Raw genomic sequence first — 17,657 nt, forward strand, 5'->3', positions numbered from 1 at the left:
TCACCCAGGCAACCGACAAACGTCTCACGCACCCGCACCCGGGCTGTCCCGGCTCTGCTCCCAGCCTAGCTGTGCAGCCTTGGGGGGGGGGGGGGCGCTCTCTGAGCCTCAGTTTCTCCATCGGTGAAATGGGGGTAGTTAGTCCTCCCTCGGGGTTGTGAGAGTGGAGAGCGAGCAGAGTGAAGCTGTCGCTAACATCATCCACAACGGTATGTTTTTTTTAAAGTGTGTTTATTTGTTGAAGTTTGTTTATTTATTTATTTACTTGGGGGGGAGGGGCAGAGAGAGAAAATCTTAAAAAAAAACAAAACATTTTTTAAGAATGTTTCTTCATTTTTGAAAGTCAGAGAGAGACAGAGCACAAGCAGGGGTGGGGCGGAGAGAGAAAGGGGGACACAGAATCTGAAACAGGCCCCAGGCTCTGAGCTGTCAGCACAGGGCCCGGGAGCAGGGCTCGAACTCACAAAACCGCGAGATCATGAGCTGAGCCAAAATCAAGAGCTGGACGCTTAACCGACCGAGCCACCCAGGTGCCCCTCATCCACCATAATATTAAAGTCATGGTTTGCTCAACAGCACACAGAGATTAAGGAGGCAAACCATGAAAGACCCTTAAACACTGAGAATAAACTGAGGGTTGATGGGGGGTGGGTGAGGGGCATTGAGGAGGGCACCTGTCAGGAGGAGCGCTGGGTGTTGCATGGAAACCAATTTGACAATAAATTATATTTAATAATAATTTTAAAAAGCACACAGATTAATGCCCCACCCAGGGGCTCCTCTGGCCCAATGGACAAGGGGGCTGGTCCTGAGCCCCCCCAGCTTCCCATGGATTTGTAGGGTGGGGGGGCCTGTGCCTCCCTGAGCGTACCCCCCCCCTTTCCCATTTCTCTCCCTTTCATGTTTCATTTCCCTGTCTCACATTCTCCCGATCCGTTCCTGTCTCTCTCTGCTTCCGTCTCTCCCTCAAGCCTGCCTGGGGATCTCCCGCACTAACCCAGCGCCAGCCCTCAGTCCAGGAGGCTCTCCCGAGCCCAGATCCTAATCTCCCCCCCCATCTGTCCTCACTGTGGCCTCGGGGCCTCCGCTCCAGGAAGCCTGGGGCTCTCTCTTGCTGCCCAGGAGACCCAAACCGCGTCAGAATCCCTCTCAAACCTAGGAAACCCAGCAGCCCAGCATCCACAGCCTTACACACAGCCACCACTCCCCTCCCCTGACTTTTTTAGATGGGGAAACTGAAGCCTGTATCATGAGGAGTCTCATCCAGGGCCTCCAACCCCCAGTGGCATGACTGGTCATTCTGGTCCAGCCACCAGGCTCTGTGGCTCTCAGGCTGTCCTCCAGCCTGCGGTCCCCTGGGCCTGCCCTATAAATAGTCGCTGTAAATGGTTCCCCCCACCCCCCACCCCGGGCAGGCTGGACAGTGACACCCTCACCTCCCGCAGCTGGTTTCCCAGTGACTGTGGTCTCGTGGGTGGCCCAAGTCATGTCGCGGTGGCACTGGAGGTGGCCTGGTGCCAGCCAGGAGCTGGGGGGGGGGGTGGGCAGCTAGAAGCAGGGTCTGAGGTGGAACCTCCACCCAGGAAGTGCCCCCATTGGCCCCGAGCTCCCTGCCTTTCATCGTAACTGTGGGGGGGCGCAGGAAAGGAGTCTCAGGCTGAGGGTCCCTTCTTCAGGAAGCCCCCAGGCCCTTGGGGACCCCCAGCTCCGGGTAACTCCTCCCGGCCTAGACTCTATGGAACTAGGAGTATCTGTGTCAGGCCTAGACCTTCCAAGCTGGGGCCTTGGACTTCACCTGCACAAGGCAGGAACCTGAAGGTGGCTAGGAATGAATGAACAATCCCACAACCACAAAAACCCCATCTGAAGCCGGGTACTAAATAATACGTTCCAGGGTGGGACATTGGATGACGCCACCCCCTCCCCAAGGCAGAGTGCCATCCCAACAACGGGGTCTGGAGCCTGACGTCCTGGGTTCGAAACCCCTCCTCTGCCACTCATCGACCTGCGTGACGGGTTCATCTGTCTGCGCCTCTGTTTCCCCTTTGGTGAAAGATGGTACCCTGGCCTCAGAGCTGCTGAGGGGAGTAAATGAGCCTGTGGGAAGCTGGGTCGGGCCTATCGTCAACCGGAAGAGGTGAGCCTCTTCCCTCTGACAAGATTGAAATTCTAGAGACAATCAGAGATAGAAGCATGGTGTCTGTACCAGCCCTGGTGAGTCTGGGGAGGCCCCGAATCTCCGTCCCAGACCCTGGCCACCTCTTAACTCCCCTCTTTCCCTTTCAACCTCTCCTTTACCTACATCCCTCCACCCCCAGATCCCCAGTTTACCTCCCTGTGAGATGGGCTCAAACAGGCCCATCCTCTTCTCCATTCTCCCGCAAAACTGCTCCTAAGCCCGACCCTTTCTCCCCAGATTCTGGTCCAACCCCAGCAGAATCTGTCCCTGTAACCAGCAAGGCACTGCCTCCCTGGTCTCCGTGCTTCTGCTCTCAGCCCCCATAGAACCTTCCCTCCATGTGGCCAGGGTCAGACTCGTCCTGCCTTTCTCCAGAACCCTCTATGGCTCCCACCTTCCGTGGGGTAAGAGCCAAAGGCCTTGCCATAGCCCCAGGACCCTGCTGGCCTTGCGGTTCCCACTTCCTTCCAACTGTTGGCAGGGAGGCTGGGGAGAACCCCGGGTCCTGCGGCCTCCATCCGGCTGCACCCCGGGATGCTGCCAGAGACCCTTGGTCTCCTTTGCGAGAAAGAATTCGAGGACAGACCAGGCATGACGGCTGAGTGGTTCAAGAAGGAATGTGTAGTTCAAGTGAGAGTACACTCTTGAGAGGTGAGAGCGGGCAGGCTCAAGGAAGAGCTGCTGGGCCTGGGGTTTGGGTCTCTAGCCTTTATTGACAGTTGTTAACGAGGGGGTGGAATATTTATTTCTTGGGGAGGGGATTTTGGGGGGAGCAGGGCTTTGCACTTTTGTTGTTGTTGTTGTTGTTGTTGTTGTTGTCTTGGGCCTGTCTGGTTTGAGCCGGCTTTTTGTGGCTTTGTTTTGGCGGGCTGCCAGGACAGACCTCTGACTTTCCCCATAACTGACCGTGACTCACACTTTGCTGGCCTTCAGACATCCCGTTAAAGCCTCACGAACTGCTGACTCTAACACAACTCTCACTCCACTCAGGCCACATGGGCCTCTGGGAAACTCCTCCACGGCAGGCACTCTCCTGCCCCAGGGCCTTTGCACAGGCCGTGCCTCTGCCCGCGACAGTCTCCCCCAAGACATCCATATGTCTCCGTCACCTCCTTCAGGTCTCAGCTCGGAGGTCCGCCCACATGCCCTTCTTTTTCTCTTGCCATCAGGAGTCTGTGTTTTGTTCACAGCAATGTCAAGCCAACGTGCTTAATCAGCGCGCTTAATCACGTTCTTAATGAGAGCCATTTACCAGGTGCTTACTGTGTGCTAGGGGCTGGGGACAGGGCTGAGGACGATGGGGACATATCCCTTGGTGGGATTTATGGCCTGGGGGCAGGGAGGGAGATGGATGGAATGAATGGAGTAGGACACTTGGCCAGATGTGGCAGAGAGAGAGTTTTTCAGATGAGCACCTTCTGGCAGGGGCGGCATGGAGACCGAAGCCCTGAGCTGGGAATGCATTTGTTTCTTCCTGAGGAGGTGGCGTGGGGAGGTCATGTGGAGAGGGCAGCAAGGTGGGACTTATGGGGCCTTTGGGGCCACAGGGAGGGGGTTGTCGTCACCTTCAGAGCGGTGGGGCACCCTGGGAGATCTCAAGGCAGGTGATCGGATTGGAGTCATGTCTCCCAAAGGAAAGAGCGGCTGTGTGTGTCTCACCAGTTCACACATGGGGAAACTGAGGCTCAGAGGGGTGAAGTCACTTACCCAGCGTCCCCGACTCCCACGTCTCCAACCAGGAGCCCGCAGATCCCTCCCCTGCCCCCACCCAGTGGCAGATGGGTAAACCGAAGCAAAAAGGTGCCGTTACTTCCCAAGGTCCCCTGGGAACACAGTCAGCCCTCCTCCACTCCCCTTGCCCCTCCCCGTGTCCCCTCACTGGGGGACTTTCTGACAGGGAGGAAACAGCAGCGGCTGGTTTCACAAGTGGGTGGCCAAAGCCTCAGTCCCGGTTTCGATTTGCTCGATTTGCAGATTTGCAAATAGCGTCCGGCTCCAACCGCCTGAGGCCTGGGGAGGTTTGCTGCTCGGGGCTGATCAACCTGTGTGCTCAGGGGAGGCAGGGTAACCCTGGGCAGAGGGGAGGTCAGGGGTCTGGGGACCATGTGGGCAGGGGAGCCAGGGGCCTGGGAGTGCACGGAGCCCTCATCCCCACTGAGCTTTGATCACTCATTCAATCAACAGTCAACAATGACTTCATGCTTTGCTGAATTAGCACATTTTATTCTGCGGAGCATACATTAAGTGCTTGCTGTTTAAAAGGCTGTGTACCAGGTACTAGTTCATCCCATCACCCCCAACAACGCTATAAGGCAAAGTCTGAGCTTCCTGGGGCTGGAACAGATGACCGTGAACCTGCCACATTTCAAACAACTTGTTCTCACACAGTCCAGGGGGCCGGAGGCCTGGAACCCAAGTGGTGGCGAGGTGGGCTCCTCCTGGGGGCTCAGAGGGAGCGCCCAACCCAGGCCTGTCTCCTGGCTTCCCGTGGTCGCCGGCAGCCCGTGGGGTTCCTTGGCTTGTGGCTGCATCACCCCGATGTCTGCCTCTGTGTCCACGTGCACGTGGCCTTTGTCTCTGTCTTCTTCTTTGTCCCTTAACCCGAGTCCCCGAAGCTCTTGTCTCCAGATCCAAAGCTTATTATGTTTGCAGTGACCCTTGTTAAAGAACAAAAATTGGACCAAGTAGAAGATCTAATTGCCTTTATCAAACCAGACACGGGGCGCCTGGGTGGTTCAGTCGATTAAGCGTCCGACCTCAGCTCAGGTTACGATCTCATGGCTCATGGGTTCGAGCCCCGCAGCGGGCTCTGTGCTGACCGCTCAGAGCCCGGAGCCTGCTTCGGATTCTGTGTCTTTCTCTCTCTGCTCCTCTCCCGCTCACACTGTCTCTCAAAAAATAGATAAATGTTAAAAAAAAAAAATTGTTTTTTTTTAATCAGGCCAGGCACAAATGGGACGTTGTAAAAAAAATGGAAGGTTTTTACCAGAAGGGTGGGGCTAGAAAGTTATTAGCAAAAGAAAAGAGGGGCGCCTGGGTGGCTCAGTCGGTGAGCGTCCGACTTCAGCTCAGGTCACGATCTTGCGGGTCTGTGAGTTCGAGCCCCGCGTCAGGCTCTGGGCATGGCCCAGAGCCTGGAGCCTGCCTTCCGATTCTGTGTCTCCCTCTCTCTCTGACCCTCCCTCGCACGCGCTCTCTCTCCCAAAAATAAATACTTTAAAAAAATTAAAGAACAAGAAAGAAAATTCCTGGCTGACTGGTTAAGACTTACACTCTCAGGGAGGTTGAATTTGCAATTAGGTTAGGTATTAAGCCCCTTTTTGGCCTAAGGGACACTATCTTGGACATTTGGTTTTGCTTTCGCGCCCTTTAAGGTCACATTCTCAGGTTGTGGGTAGACATCTCTTTTTTGTGAAGGGGCGGGGCACAACCCAGCATTGTCCAAGAAGATCATTATCAGCTCTACTTTATGGGCAGCTGAGGCACAGAGAGATCAGGTTGCTGCTCTGAGGGGCTAGGACTTCAACCCTGGCTGTCGGGAGCCTGAATCTATTCGCTTCACCGCTCTGGAATCCTCTCCAATCTGCTGTGGGCCAAGCCCTTGCCGGAAGCTGGGGACATCGAGGCGAGCAAGGATTGGAAGCAACAGGTACATGACCTTGTGGACCCCAGGCTAATGGGTGTTCACTGTGTTCTGATATGAGCTTAAGACCAAAGGTCCCCCGAAGCGATCTGCCTGGTGTCCTCCAAAAGACGGGGCCACCTGGAACCTGTGAATGTGGCCTTATTTGGAATAGGGTCTCTGCGGATGTCATTAAGGTAAAGATCTTGAGATAGGATCATTCTTGTTTAGGGTGGGCCCTAAATCCAATGCCAAGTGTCCTTGGAAGATAAGAGAAAGGAGGGGAAGAGCTGAGACAGAAGAGAAAGCCATGTGAGATGGAAACGGAGACTGGAGCGGGAGACTGAGTTTTGTGTGTGATGTGACAAAGGGACCAACTGAATTGTTTGGGCTTTTTTTTTTTGGTACAGAAAAGGTAACTGGTTTTATTAGAGCACGGGGACAGGACCCGTGGGCAGAAAGAACTACCTGAATTGTTTTCAACATAGACTCTCACTGTACGGATTCTTTTAGACAATACTCTCCCCTCCCCGCTGCTGAGATAGATCCTCTCTATCTTGGAGCCAATTCCTGACCTCCATAGGGTGACTGTGGGCATTTAATTCCAATCCATTGGTCAACGTGTCCCTGCCTGTGCCAGTATCCCTCTGACTTAATTACAAGCTTTGTCATAGGTCCCCATAGCTGGTAGGACAGGTAACACCGCCCTGTTCTTCTGTATAAGTATTCTGACTATTTGCAACCCTCTGCCCTTCCCGGTGAATTTTTGTGTCACCTTATCATGCTCCTGAGGGAAAGCCCATGTTGTGACTTTGGATGGGGTTGTGTTAAAACTTCGGGGTGGGGGAGACAAAACAGACCCTCAGATGGGGAGAATCTGCATCTTTTAAGCCTCAGCCTCCCCCGTCCATGAATATGGTACATCCACCTTCCCTGTTGCTTCTTTAGGATCTCTTAAGAGAGCCATTTCTGTTTCCCTGAAGGGTCGAGAGCCCCATTTATTTCATTTATTTCTCTTTCCAATGTAGGGAGGCCTCCACTTGATCTGTTTCACCAGATCATTCCTTCCTCTATCATATTCCCGATAACCACCGAGCTGTTTTGTTTCTTTGTTTGTTTTTGGATGGACCGATTTTCACATGGCCGGCATCTGCCCTCATGGGTTTTGGGGTGCACGACAAGTCCATTTAAGCTATCCGTCCTCTGTTCCCACTCCTGGTGGAGGTCATGGTTCAGAGATCTTTCCTGGTGAAATGATGGGTTTCTCCAGATCTGGTCATTTGGATTCCGGCCCGCTTCCTCAGCGACATCAGTCATAAGGCCAGCCCCGCTCCCCCAGTCTCAGGGAATGAGATGAGATCCCCAGGTCCCCTAAAACTCAGGCTGTCACCTCTCACTCCCCACCTCTCCCCTGTCCGGCCTTCCCCCCAGCGTCTCCCAGGAAGGCAGCCCATGGAAGGGCGGTCATTCCTTATATTGCAAGTGCCTCCCCAGGGATGAAGGAGTCACTGCTCTGGTCACTCCAGCCTCGGAGCTGGCAGGTGTGGGGGTGCACATCACATATTTCCGGAATGGCAGGGGGAGGCTAGCAGCAGAATTCCCAGCCGCCTTCTCGAGGCGGCCTGGCGCCTCTGTCTCAGGCCTGGGGCATTCTCGGAGTTTTCTAGACAGCCCCCACTCTGGCGCCACTGGGCTTTGCTCCAGGAAGAGCTGAGATTTCCCTCGATCCTGGACATCAGGCCTGGGATCAGACCCAGGAGCCCAGAGATCATTTTATGTATTTATTTATTTTTTCCAGAGATCATTTAAAAATGCCTTGTGTTATGGAAATTTCAAACATGCCCTGAAGTCAAGAATGCACGGTGACCCATGGGCCCGTCCCCGGACGCACAGTGACCCAGGAGGCACTGACCTCAGTTCCATGACACGCCTTCCCCCTCGACCTTATGAGGTTCCTGCTAATCCCAGGGTCATGCTTCTCATCCGAGACTTGAGATGGGTCTTACAGGATGAGCCCGGCTCCAAAATCAAAATCACCCTTGAGACCCTCTCTCCCCGTCTCTCCCCCATCTGTCTGTCTCTCTCACAGGTGGACTGGGTCCCCTGTCTCACCTCCCCCGTCTCCTGCTCTGGGCCTCCAGTCTGAGTGGGATGAGCCACGCTGTCGAACCTCCAGGGAATGGTTGACGGGCTGGACTTTGAAAGGGGCCAAAGTTATACACGCTGAGCCCAACCTGGGCCTGGCTCCCTTGCCCCACCCGTTAACCCCCTCCCCTCATCCTGGGAGCCACATTGCTGGGTCCCAAAGCCCCCCACCCCAGCTCCCCCATTGGTCACCCTGAATCCAACCTCCTGGTGACCCCAGGGGCTCCGGGGTCTCAAGGCACCGGCCTGGGCTCCTCAGCACCCCCAAGATTGTTCTAGAAGAGAAGCAGACCACGAGTGGACCTTGTCAAGGGGCGGCTGCGCGCTGGGCATGGCTGAGGCGGTGCTGCTGAACGCCGCCTCACTGGGTTGGCCCGCACCCTGCAAGCAAGCCTGCCGTGTAGACGAACAACTCAGGCACTTGGACAACGGTGGGAATCGCGGTCCACCCGTTGTGTCGATTTACGTCAGCATAAAGCAAACACGTACAGCAGACAGGGCAAAGGACACCAAATCCAATCTAGGATGTATTTTTATTTTATTTTATTTTTGTTTATCCTGAGAGAGAGATGGAGCGCGTGTGAGCGGGGGAGGGGCAGAGACAGCGAGAGGGAGGGAGAGAATCCCAAGGAGGTTATTATGTCATTGCACAGATGGGGAAACGGAGGCAGCGTCTGGGTGTGGGGCTTTGACAGCTGTGACATCGCCCAGCCTAGACTGACTGCTTTTATCTTCTTTTCTGTGTTTATGTAACAGTATGTTCGTGTGTATTTCGCCAAGGCTTTGCAGATAGCACCTTAGGGTCGACATGATTTAAAATACAGATGCGTTTTATTCCGAAGGGAGGAAGGGAACATTACCAGGCACGTCTGGACAACTAGAGTCTATAGTGAGATAGCACTTGACGTCCTTCCGTAGGTACAGCAAAAAACTCAAGTTCCCCAAACAGAAGACTTTGTATAAAAGCACGTGAATTTATGGGCGCCTGGGTGGCTCAGTCGGTTAAGCGTCCGACTTCGGCTCAGGTCATGATCTCGCAGTCCGTGAGTTTGAGCCCCGCGTCGGGCTCTGGGCTGACAGTTCGGAGCCTGGAGCCTGCTTCCGATTCTGTGTCTCCCTCTCTCTCTGACCCTCCCCCCATTCATGCTCTGTCTCTCTCTGTCTCAGAAATAATAAACGTTAAAAAAAATAAAAATAAAAATAAAAAAAGCACGTGAGTTTTGTTATGATGTTGCCTTTCCCCAACTGGTCTTAAATAAAATTTCATATAAATGTGTTAAAGGTCAGCTTTGTTAGGGCATAACTCCATACAATAGAATTCAGTACGTGACTCACGTACTGAGCCTGGGTGGCTCAGCTGGTGAAGTGTCCGACTCTTGATTTCAGCTCAGGTCATGATCTCGTGGTTCGTGGGATCGAGCCCAGAGTTGGGCTCTGTGCTGATGGCGAAGAGCCTGCTTGGGATTCTCTCTCTCCGTCTCTCTGCCCCTCCCCTTCCTGAGCTCTCTCTCTCTCTCTCTCTCTCTCTCTCTCTCGAAATAAATAAACGTTAAAAAATAAAACCTAGGGGCGCCTGGGTGGCTAAGTCGGTTAAGCGGCCGACTTCGGCTCAGGTTATGATCTCATGGTTCGTGGGTTCGAGCCCCGCGTCGGGCTCTGTGCTGACAGCTCAGAGCCTGGAGCCTGTTTCGGATTCTGTGTCTCCCTCTCTCTGACCCTCCCCCGTTCATGCTTTGTCTCTCTCTGTCTCAAAAATAAATAAATGTTAAAAAAAATTAAAAAAAAAAACAAAACAAAACCCAGTAAAGTACAGTTGGATGTGTTTTGGCAAATGCATAAATCCTGAAACTGTCAATCTGGATATCATATTTCCATCACCCAGAAAGTTCCATCGGCCCCGTGGCAGTCCATCCCCTCCCCCAGGTATACAGTAACAGATAGTGGATGTACACATTTGCCTTTACCAACTGGACATGGTGAGTTACAGATTCAACCGGGAGATGGAAACATCTCCTGCCATAGTCCCCCTGGGCTGAGCCCAGAGTGGGCTCAGGGGCCCGGGGTCAAGGTCTTCCTCTGGATATTGGCAATTGGCCAAAGTCCCATTTTATGGCCAGTACTAATGAGGCTAGAGACAAATGGCCCGGAGGGTCAATGGGCCCTGATGTCAGCCCCTCAACAGTGAGGATAAAAAGGAAATGCGGGTGTGGCTATAGACTGAATGCTTGCGTCCGTTCCCAAGTTCATAAATTGAAACCCTGATCCCCAGTGTGATGGCGTTACAAGGGGGGGGGGTGCCTTTGGGCGGCGATTAGGTCACGACAGCGGAGCCCCCACGATGGGATTAGTGCCCTTATGAGAAGGGACACAAGAGAGCTTGCTCCCTCTCCCTGCTTTCTGCCATGTGAGGACACAGACAGAAGGCAGGTGTCCACAAACCAAGAATCATCCCTCACCAAACACCGGATCTGCCGGCATCCCGATCTTGGACTTCCCAGCCTCCGGACTTGTGAGAAGTACCTGTCTGCTGTTTAAGCCCCCCGTTCCGTGGTAGTTATTGTCGTAGGAGCCTGAATGAAGATTTGCCACATCCCGGGGTCACCAGGAGCCCTCAACCAGTAGCTTCATCCTTCTGAGTCTCAGTCTCTCTGTCTGTAAAACGGGGATACTTCTGAACCAGCCTGCTGGGGCTTTTGCGGCTATTAAATCTCCCTGCCAGGACTCAGCTGGGCACTTTAGGCCTTAGAAGCTATTATTATTGTGATTGCCACTGTTGCCATCCCGGCTCTGGTTCTCGGTCCTGAGAGTTCCCAGCTGGGCGTCCCAGAACTCTTCTCTCTGCCTCCTGACTCCACCCAGCAGTGGCTTGTGGCCTTGTCTCGATCCTGCTGCTCTGTGCCCTGGGAAGTGGCTATGGCCATGTGGGCGAGGAGGGTGGACTGGGCCGGCAAGTAGCTCAGGAAATTCCAGGGCAGAGGCGGTGCTGGGCGCCGTTCACACTCACCTGCTCCTCCCCACCCCTCTGGCTGAGGATGCGCCCAGACTTTTGTCCTTCCCCACTGTGGGTGGTTGAGGGCATCACATCCTGCTCCACTCGCTGGGAGACCCCGACCATCTTAAACTTAGCCTTGACTATCTGCTGGAGCCTGCAAATTGTCAAAGGGAGCTGGGGGTGGCACGAAGCCAGCCCCCAAAATTACGTTCGCTCTCACCCCAGGACCTTTGCACAGGCTGTGCCCACTACCTAGGATGCTCTGTGCCATGTTTGTACCTGCGAATCTCTTCCTCCAGCTCCCCATAAAGTGTCACTCCATAGAAAGCCCCTCTGGGCCCTACTCAGGACCCTCTGGATCCTACTAGCACTGTGTATCTCCCTTTGGCATGTCTTGTCCAAGTTATAATTTTGCATTTATGCTGGTGACTGTATTTTTTTTTAATTTTTTTAATGTTTATTTATTTTTGAGACAGAGAGAGACAGAGTGTGAGCATGGGAGGGGCAGAGAGAGGAGGAGACACAGAAACTGAAGCGGGCTCCAGGCTACGAGCTGTCAGCACGGAGCCCGAGGCGGGGCTCGAACCCGCGAACCGCGAGATCATGACCTGAGCCGAAGTCAGACGCTCAACCAACTGAGCCACCCAGGCGCCCCTGATGACTGTATTAATACCCATCTCCCTTGCTGATGGGGAGCCCTGGGCACGCATGGGTTCGAGCGCCTGGCATGCAGTAAGTATTCAATAAAGAGTGGTGGGATCAAACATGGAGTTCAACAACTATTTATTGAATGTCTTCTTATTTTCACCCAACAACTCTGCTGAGCCCTTCAGAGCATCTGGGTGCTGGGGACACACTATGAATGAAGAAATCCTCTCCTTCCTGTGGTGCAGAGCCTCTTGCTGACATCCTAGTGAAACTCTTGAATAATGGCATCATTCTTGTCACCCAGGCCCTGCTCCCCAGAGGCACATGATGCACTTATGAGCTAATCAGCATCCTCACTTGGGCTCATCCCTGTGAGCCCCTGGGGGAGATAGGGACAGTGAACGTCAGTCCTATGATGCATCAGGCCCTTTCTCTGTGTCCGGCCTGTGATCCCCTCAAGACCTTCACAACCTCCTATCAGGGAGACTTCATCATAGGAGAGGCATATTTGATAAACACCTTGTTTTCTTGTTTGTTTTGTGTGTTTTTTTTTTTTTTTTTTTTTTAGCGTAAGTATATTCCATGCAGCATTTGGGATATACTCCTACAAAAATGTATTGGCTGGTTGTCTGAAATTCTTTTTTTTTTTTAATTTTTTTTGAACATTTATCCATTATTTTTTTTTTTTTTAATTTTTATTTTGGGACAGAGAGAGACAGAGCATGAACGGGGGAGGGGCAGAGAGAGAGGGAGACACAGAATCGGAAACAGGCTCCAGGCTCCGAGCCATCAGCCCAGAGCCCGACGCGGGCTCGAACTCCCGGACCGCGAGATCGTGACCTGGCTGAAGTCGGACGCTTAACCGACTGCGCCACCCAGGCGCCCCGAACATTTATCCATTATTAAGAGACAGAGCACGAGCAGAGGAGGGGCCGAGAGATGGGGAGACACAGAATCCGAAGCAGGCTCCAGGCTCCGAGCTGTCAGCACAGAGCCCGACGCGGGCTCGAACTCACAAACCCTGAGATCATGACCTGAGCCGAAGTTGGTCGCTCAACTGACTGAGCCACCCAGGCGCCCCTGAAATTCCATATTAACTGGGTATCCTGTATTTTATTTGGCAACCTTGATCCATCGCCCTTCCCATTTTCCAGATAGAGAAGTGAAGGCTCAGATAAGCGAAGCGATGCGCACAAGGTGGCGCAGCCGGGAATGAACAGAGAGAGAGTGGCGGCCAGACCTCGGAACCTGATGCCCCGCAGGGCTCAATTCCTGCCCCCAAAGAGCAGGGATGAGCGTGCGGGTCCTCGGCGAGCAAAAGCCTCGCCTCGCCTCGGCCACGAGCTCTCTCCTCATCCCCACTCCTGCTGCTGGAGGCAGCCGCGGGGGGGGGGGTCCCCAGGACCTGGGCCCTCTGCAAACACCTGCAGAGGAGCCCGTCCCACCGGCCATCTGGGCTCTGGCATCCGGAAGCAGGTCAGCTGGTCCCCTGTAAACAGCCAGTCTCATGTCACTGTAAACAGCTGGTGTCTGGAGATGTTGTCACAGCGCCCAAGCCTCAGTGTGACTGCCCTGTGACTCGATACCCGGCCGCCGGCCCCTGTCACTTGATACTTGGTAAACAGTGTTCTGAGAATGGGCAGGCGGCGCCCGGTTTGGTCCGCGTGGTGCTGGAGCGGTGGTGGGGGGGGGGGGGGGGGGGGGGGGGGCTGGGTCCAACTTAAACTGGGTCCTGACACCCAGGGAGCCACCCTCACTTGCTCCGATCTAATGCTTCGTAAACATCAAGCATGATACCTGTCGCCTGTCAGGGGTCAGACGCCATTAAGCGTCTACCCTGCTCTAAAATTTTCCTCGCTGGCGACCTGCAATCCTTTAAGCGGAGCTGCAGTGTTTGTAAGACGACCACTCCCGATACTTTGTTACCCACTGAAGGTCTCATCCAGGGGTTGGCAAACGATGTAGCTTTGGCCACACGCTAGATGTGCCTTTTACGCTTTTGCAAGGATTACAAACGTACGAAGGAAGGTTTCCGGACACACGACCAACTATATGAAATTCAACTATGTAAATAAAGTTTTATTGGGACACTGCCCACGCCCCCCCCCTCATTTGTGTATTGTTTATGGCTGCTTTCAAGGGAACGGCTGGCCAGGCTCCGAGCGGTCAGCGCAGAGCCCGACGCGGGGCTCGAACTCACGACCCGTGAGATCGCGACCTGAGCCCAAGTCGGTCGCCCAGCCGATGGAGCCACCCGGGCGCCCCTATGTTATTTTATTTTTTTTAAGTAGGTTTCAGGCCCAACATGGAGCCCAACGTGGGGCTTGAAGTCATGACCCTGAGGGGCGCCCGGGTGGCTCAGCGGGTTAAGCGGCGGACTCTTGATTTTGGCTTGGGCCACCGGCTCTCGGGGTTCATGAGGTCCGGCCCCCGCGTCGGGCTCAGCGTGGAACAGGGAGCCTGCTGGGGATTCCCAATCTCTCTCCCCCTCTCTGCCCCTCCTCCGCTAATGCGAACGCCCTCTCTCAAAATAAATAAACACACGTTAAAGACAAAGCAAAACAAACTGACCCTGAGATCAAGACCTGAGCTGAGAGCGAGGGTCGGACGCTCCAACGACTGAGCCACCCGGGTGCCCCATACTATGTGACTTCTTATAGCAAAAGTTTGTCAACCCCTGATCTAAGCGCTTGGGCAGCCTCTGTTCTCTACGCGGCTGTCAGTAGCCAACAAGCAACGGCGTTTACGTACGGGGCCGACTATGAGTTCGTCGGTCCGCAACGTGCATATACCGTGCAAACGAGTCCCTTGCTTTGTACTCAGCCCGATGTGCTGACATGCTCAGTGCAGCAAATAGTTGGTCTCTGACAGCAGCTGAGAATTAAGGAAAGGAAGAGGAAGGGTTTTTGCCATACGCGGGCTGGACCTTGAACTCCGAGCCTAAGAGCCGGACGTTCTCCCGCAGGTGAGGTGGAGCTCTGGCCACGTAGGGGGAGGAGTATGCTCTGCCTGGACACGGGGACACCGCCTCTCCTTCCCTGGGATTTCCCATCTATGCTGTTGGCTGATAACAGCCAGAATGAGGAAACTTCTAGGCCCAGTCTGGAAGGAAAGGGTGAGACATGATGCTGGGAAACGCTCCCATTTGGGGGAGGGGCGTTATGCCCCGCCCCCTCCTTTTGGAGGTCCCATTACAGAGGAGAGGTGGAGGATGGCCATGAAGCCACAGATATGTGGTAATTATGAATGGCCAGAGGCGGAAGGGAGGGGTTGAGAGAGCGGCAGCTTTGGTCAGGCTGAGGGGCCTCTGAGGAGGGGACACTTGAACTTAGATCAAGGAGGAGAAGGTAGGGAGCGAGGGAAGGGCTCTCTGAGCAGAAGGAACAGTGCAAAGGCCCTGAGGTAGGCCTAAATCTGTTGTGATAGAGGCTGCGGGGCGAGGCCACAGAGGGCCTGGTGGGCTTTGGGGGAGGGGGCGTGAGCGATGGGATCTGAGCCTTGTTTCGAAGCCCCCCATGGCGTCCCTGGGGCTGGCACACTGAGACACCAGCGAGAAACCCCCATCACACGGCCTGGGCCTTGGAAAACCTCTGGTCCATCCTACAGACAAAGCAGACTGGCATTGAACTGCTGTGGGCCAAGGCCAGAAAGCCCACAGGCCTGGGCGGGGGACTTTCCGGAACACATGGGCCTGTGGATCAAGTGGAAATGTCTTGCCCGACCTTCTAAACCACCGGGGTTGGCAGGTCCTGAGGATGATATGGCAGCAGGAGTCCCCCTCCTGGGGATCAGGTATGGCAAAGGAATCTGGGCCAACTCCAGAAAGTCAGCATGTGGGGAACATGGCCCTGTGTTCCTGGCGATGCCCCTCAGCATCCAGAGGGGATAGACATGGCCAGACACGAAATGCCCTCAGCCCATGGCGTCAGGACTGGCTTAGAAAAAAGGGGTATTTGAGATGGGGTTTTCTTATTCTAATTTTTTTTAACGTTTATTTATTTTTGAGAGGAGGGGGTGCAGAGAGAGAGAGAGGCAGACACAGAATCCGAAGCAGGCTCCGGGCTCCGAGCTGTCAGCGCAGAGCCCGACGCAGGGCTCGGACTCACGAACCGTGAGATCGTGACCTGAGCCGAAGTCAGATGCCCAACCCGCTGAGCCACCCAGGCGAGATGGGGTTTTGAAGGATGAGTAGAAGTTTGCAGGCAAGTGAAAAGCCTCTCAGGAACATGGCGTGAGGAGGCCCCAGTTTGGCCCCCTCTGGCCCCTGTGGCTGAGTGACTGCAGACCGTCACTGACCCTTAGGTGTTTCCCCCCACTGGCTAGCTCCCGCCAGCACTCCCCGGTCCCCACTGCGGATAGACACCGATGCCCGCCACCTAGACCCAGACTCACAAATGCACCCACCAGCCCGCGTTTGCTTCCCGTATTGGCCGACGTGTGCAAACCCACATTCAAGCACACGCACCATGGGCACGTGCTTCCGGGTAACTCCACGGACAAAGCTGACACGCAGACACGTGTGCACGCGTTGGTGGGCTTCACTCGTCTCCAGGCCGCCTGCAAACACGCATGTGCGTGCACGGCACCTCCCCCCCCCTCCCCCCTCCCTCCCCCCCCAGCACGCATCATGAGGAGGCTCAGGAAGCGCTGCTGGGGGGCTCCCTTGAGAGCCAGCTTCCTGTTTTCAAAGAGGCCAGGAACTGCTGAGGGAATGTGTTGGACGGCCCAGCCCCTCCTCCACTGGCTCAGCACACCCCATCCGGTCCCGCAGACCTGGTGTTGCTTCTGTGCCCGGTACCGACCCTGTCCTACCGCGAAGTCAGGTTCCAGATGACGAAACTGAGGCCCGGAGACGTGCCGTCACCATCCCAGGGTCGCACAGGAAGGCAGAGGCCCCCACCTGCCTCCCCTTGGAGGGCCATGCCCAGGACTGGGGGCTCACAGACGGGGAGACGGGAAGTGCCCCCTCCTGCCTGGGACCGCGGTGCTGTTCCCAGGCCCCCCCGGGGCCACCCTGACCCGCCCCTGGGCTCTCTGGCCCCCTGAATCCCATTCTCCCATTCACGGCCCACCCATCTCACTCATCTGCGTCCCCAGACAAGGGCCACCTACGCCACAAACGTTAATGGAACGTCAGCTGCCAACAAGGCTGCCGGCAAAGAGGTGGTCTCACCCTTAGGGGGCTCGTGGGGGTGCCTAGGAGCAAATAAACACAGCCGCGGCTGCCCTCTCTTGGAATGCCCTTCTCTACCTCCCTGGTGAACTCCTCTTCACCCATCAAAACCCCAACTCCAGTGGCCTCTCCTCCTGGGAGCCCTCCCGGGACCCTCCAGGGAAGGGGTGTCTGTGGATTCCATCACAATAGCCTTGGAACTCTCTGTTCTGCCCCTCTTTATTATCACCTCCAGGCCTATCAGCAACTCTGGGAACCCCCCAATGTCCCAGCACGATTGGCCCAGAGTCACATGCCTATTCCTGAACCAGTCCCTGAGTCTGTGGTCACAAAAGGCTCTAATTGGCCGGACCTGGTCGTATGTCCACATCTGGAGCCATGAAGTGGACCAGACTCCTTTCGTCCTCCAAAAGGAGAGCAGGAAGAGGGGACGCCCCCCCAAAACCTTTTACCAAGGACTTCCGGGGCCTCTGCCTGCCCCATCATGGCTGGAGGGGCTTGGGCAAGTCATTTGATCCCTGTGCCTCAGTTTCCCCACCTGGGAATCAGGCTCAGCAGAGTGGGGGTATTGGAGCCCCGGGAACCCATTGAGGCATGCCCCCTCCCCTCCCCCACCCCGCTCAGCAGGCCCCATTGGCCCCGTCCACCCCCCAATCCTTTATTGTTGTTTTCTGTAAGTCCCCCCAACCCCCCGGAGGGGGTCCCTTTGGGCACTGATGGCTGCCAGCTGATTCACTGCTTCCTCCTGGGCCTCTCGCCCAGCCTGATGCTTTCTGGGGACTTTCCTGGCCTTCCTCGAACACCCGAAATAAGGTGGGGGAAGCGAGGGCAGAGGGAACACCCTGCAAGCCCTCAACCAGAGCCGGGGGCGCCCGGCGTGGTCAATACTGTTGGACCT

General features: G+C 55.2%; 2 long non-coding RNA genes and 1 other non-coding gene across 4 annotated transcripts; 2 read left to right on the forward strand and 1 right to left on the reverse strand.

Annotated features, from left to right (window-relative positions):
* LOC147583660 (uncharacterized) lies at positions 1-5,130 on the forward strand. 2 transcript variants are annotated; one of them, XR_015248457.1, is made up of 3 exons: positions 1-209; positions 1,930-2,830; positions 4,442-5,130. It is a non-coding gene; the product is annotated as an uncharacterized LOC147583660 (long non-coding RNA). The 2 variants fall into 2 exon arrangements; XR_015248458.1 differs by having other exon boundaries at positions 2,056-2,830.
* A 200-nt stretch (positions 5,131-5,330) lies between these two features.
* On the forward strand, positions 5,331-8,465 carry LOC147583661 (uncharacterized). The gene is made up of 2 exons (XR_015248459.1): positions 5,331-5,828; positions 7,891-8,465. It is a non-coding gene; the product is annotated as an uncharacterized LOC147583661 (long non-coding RNA).
* A 3,038-nt stretch (positions 8,466-11,503) lies between these two features.
* On the reverse strand, positions 11,504-11,588 carry TRNAR-UCG (transfer RNA arginine (anticodon UCG)). Its single transcript has one exon. It is a non-coding gene; the product is annotated as a tRNA-Arg (tRNA).
* Between the last annotated feature and the right edge of the window lie 6,069 nt (positions 11,589-17,657).

The sequence above is a fragment of the Puma concolor genome, chromosome A2 (assembly GCF_028749965.1).
Source record: "Puma concolor isolate L17-30 chromosome A2, mPumCon1.1.hap2, whole genome shotgun sequence".
In the NCBI taxonomy this organism is placed as follows: Eukaryota; Metazoa; Chordata; class Mammalia; order Carnivora; family Felidae; genus Puma; species Puma concolor.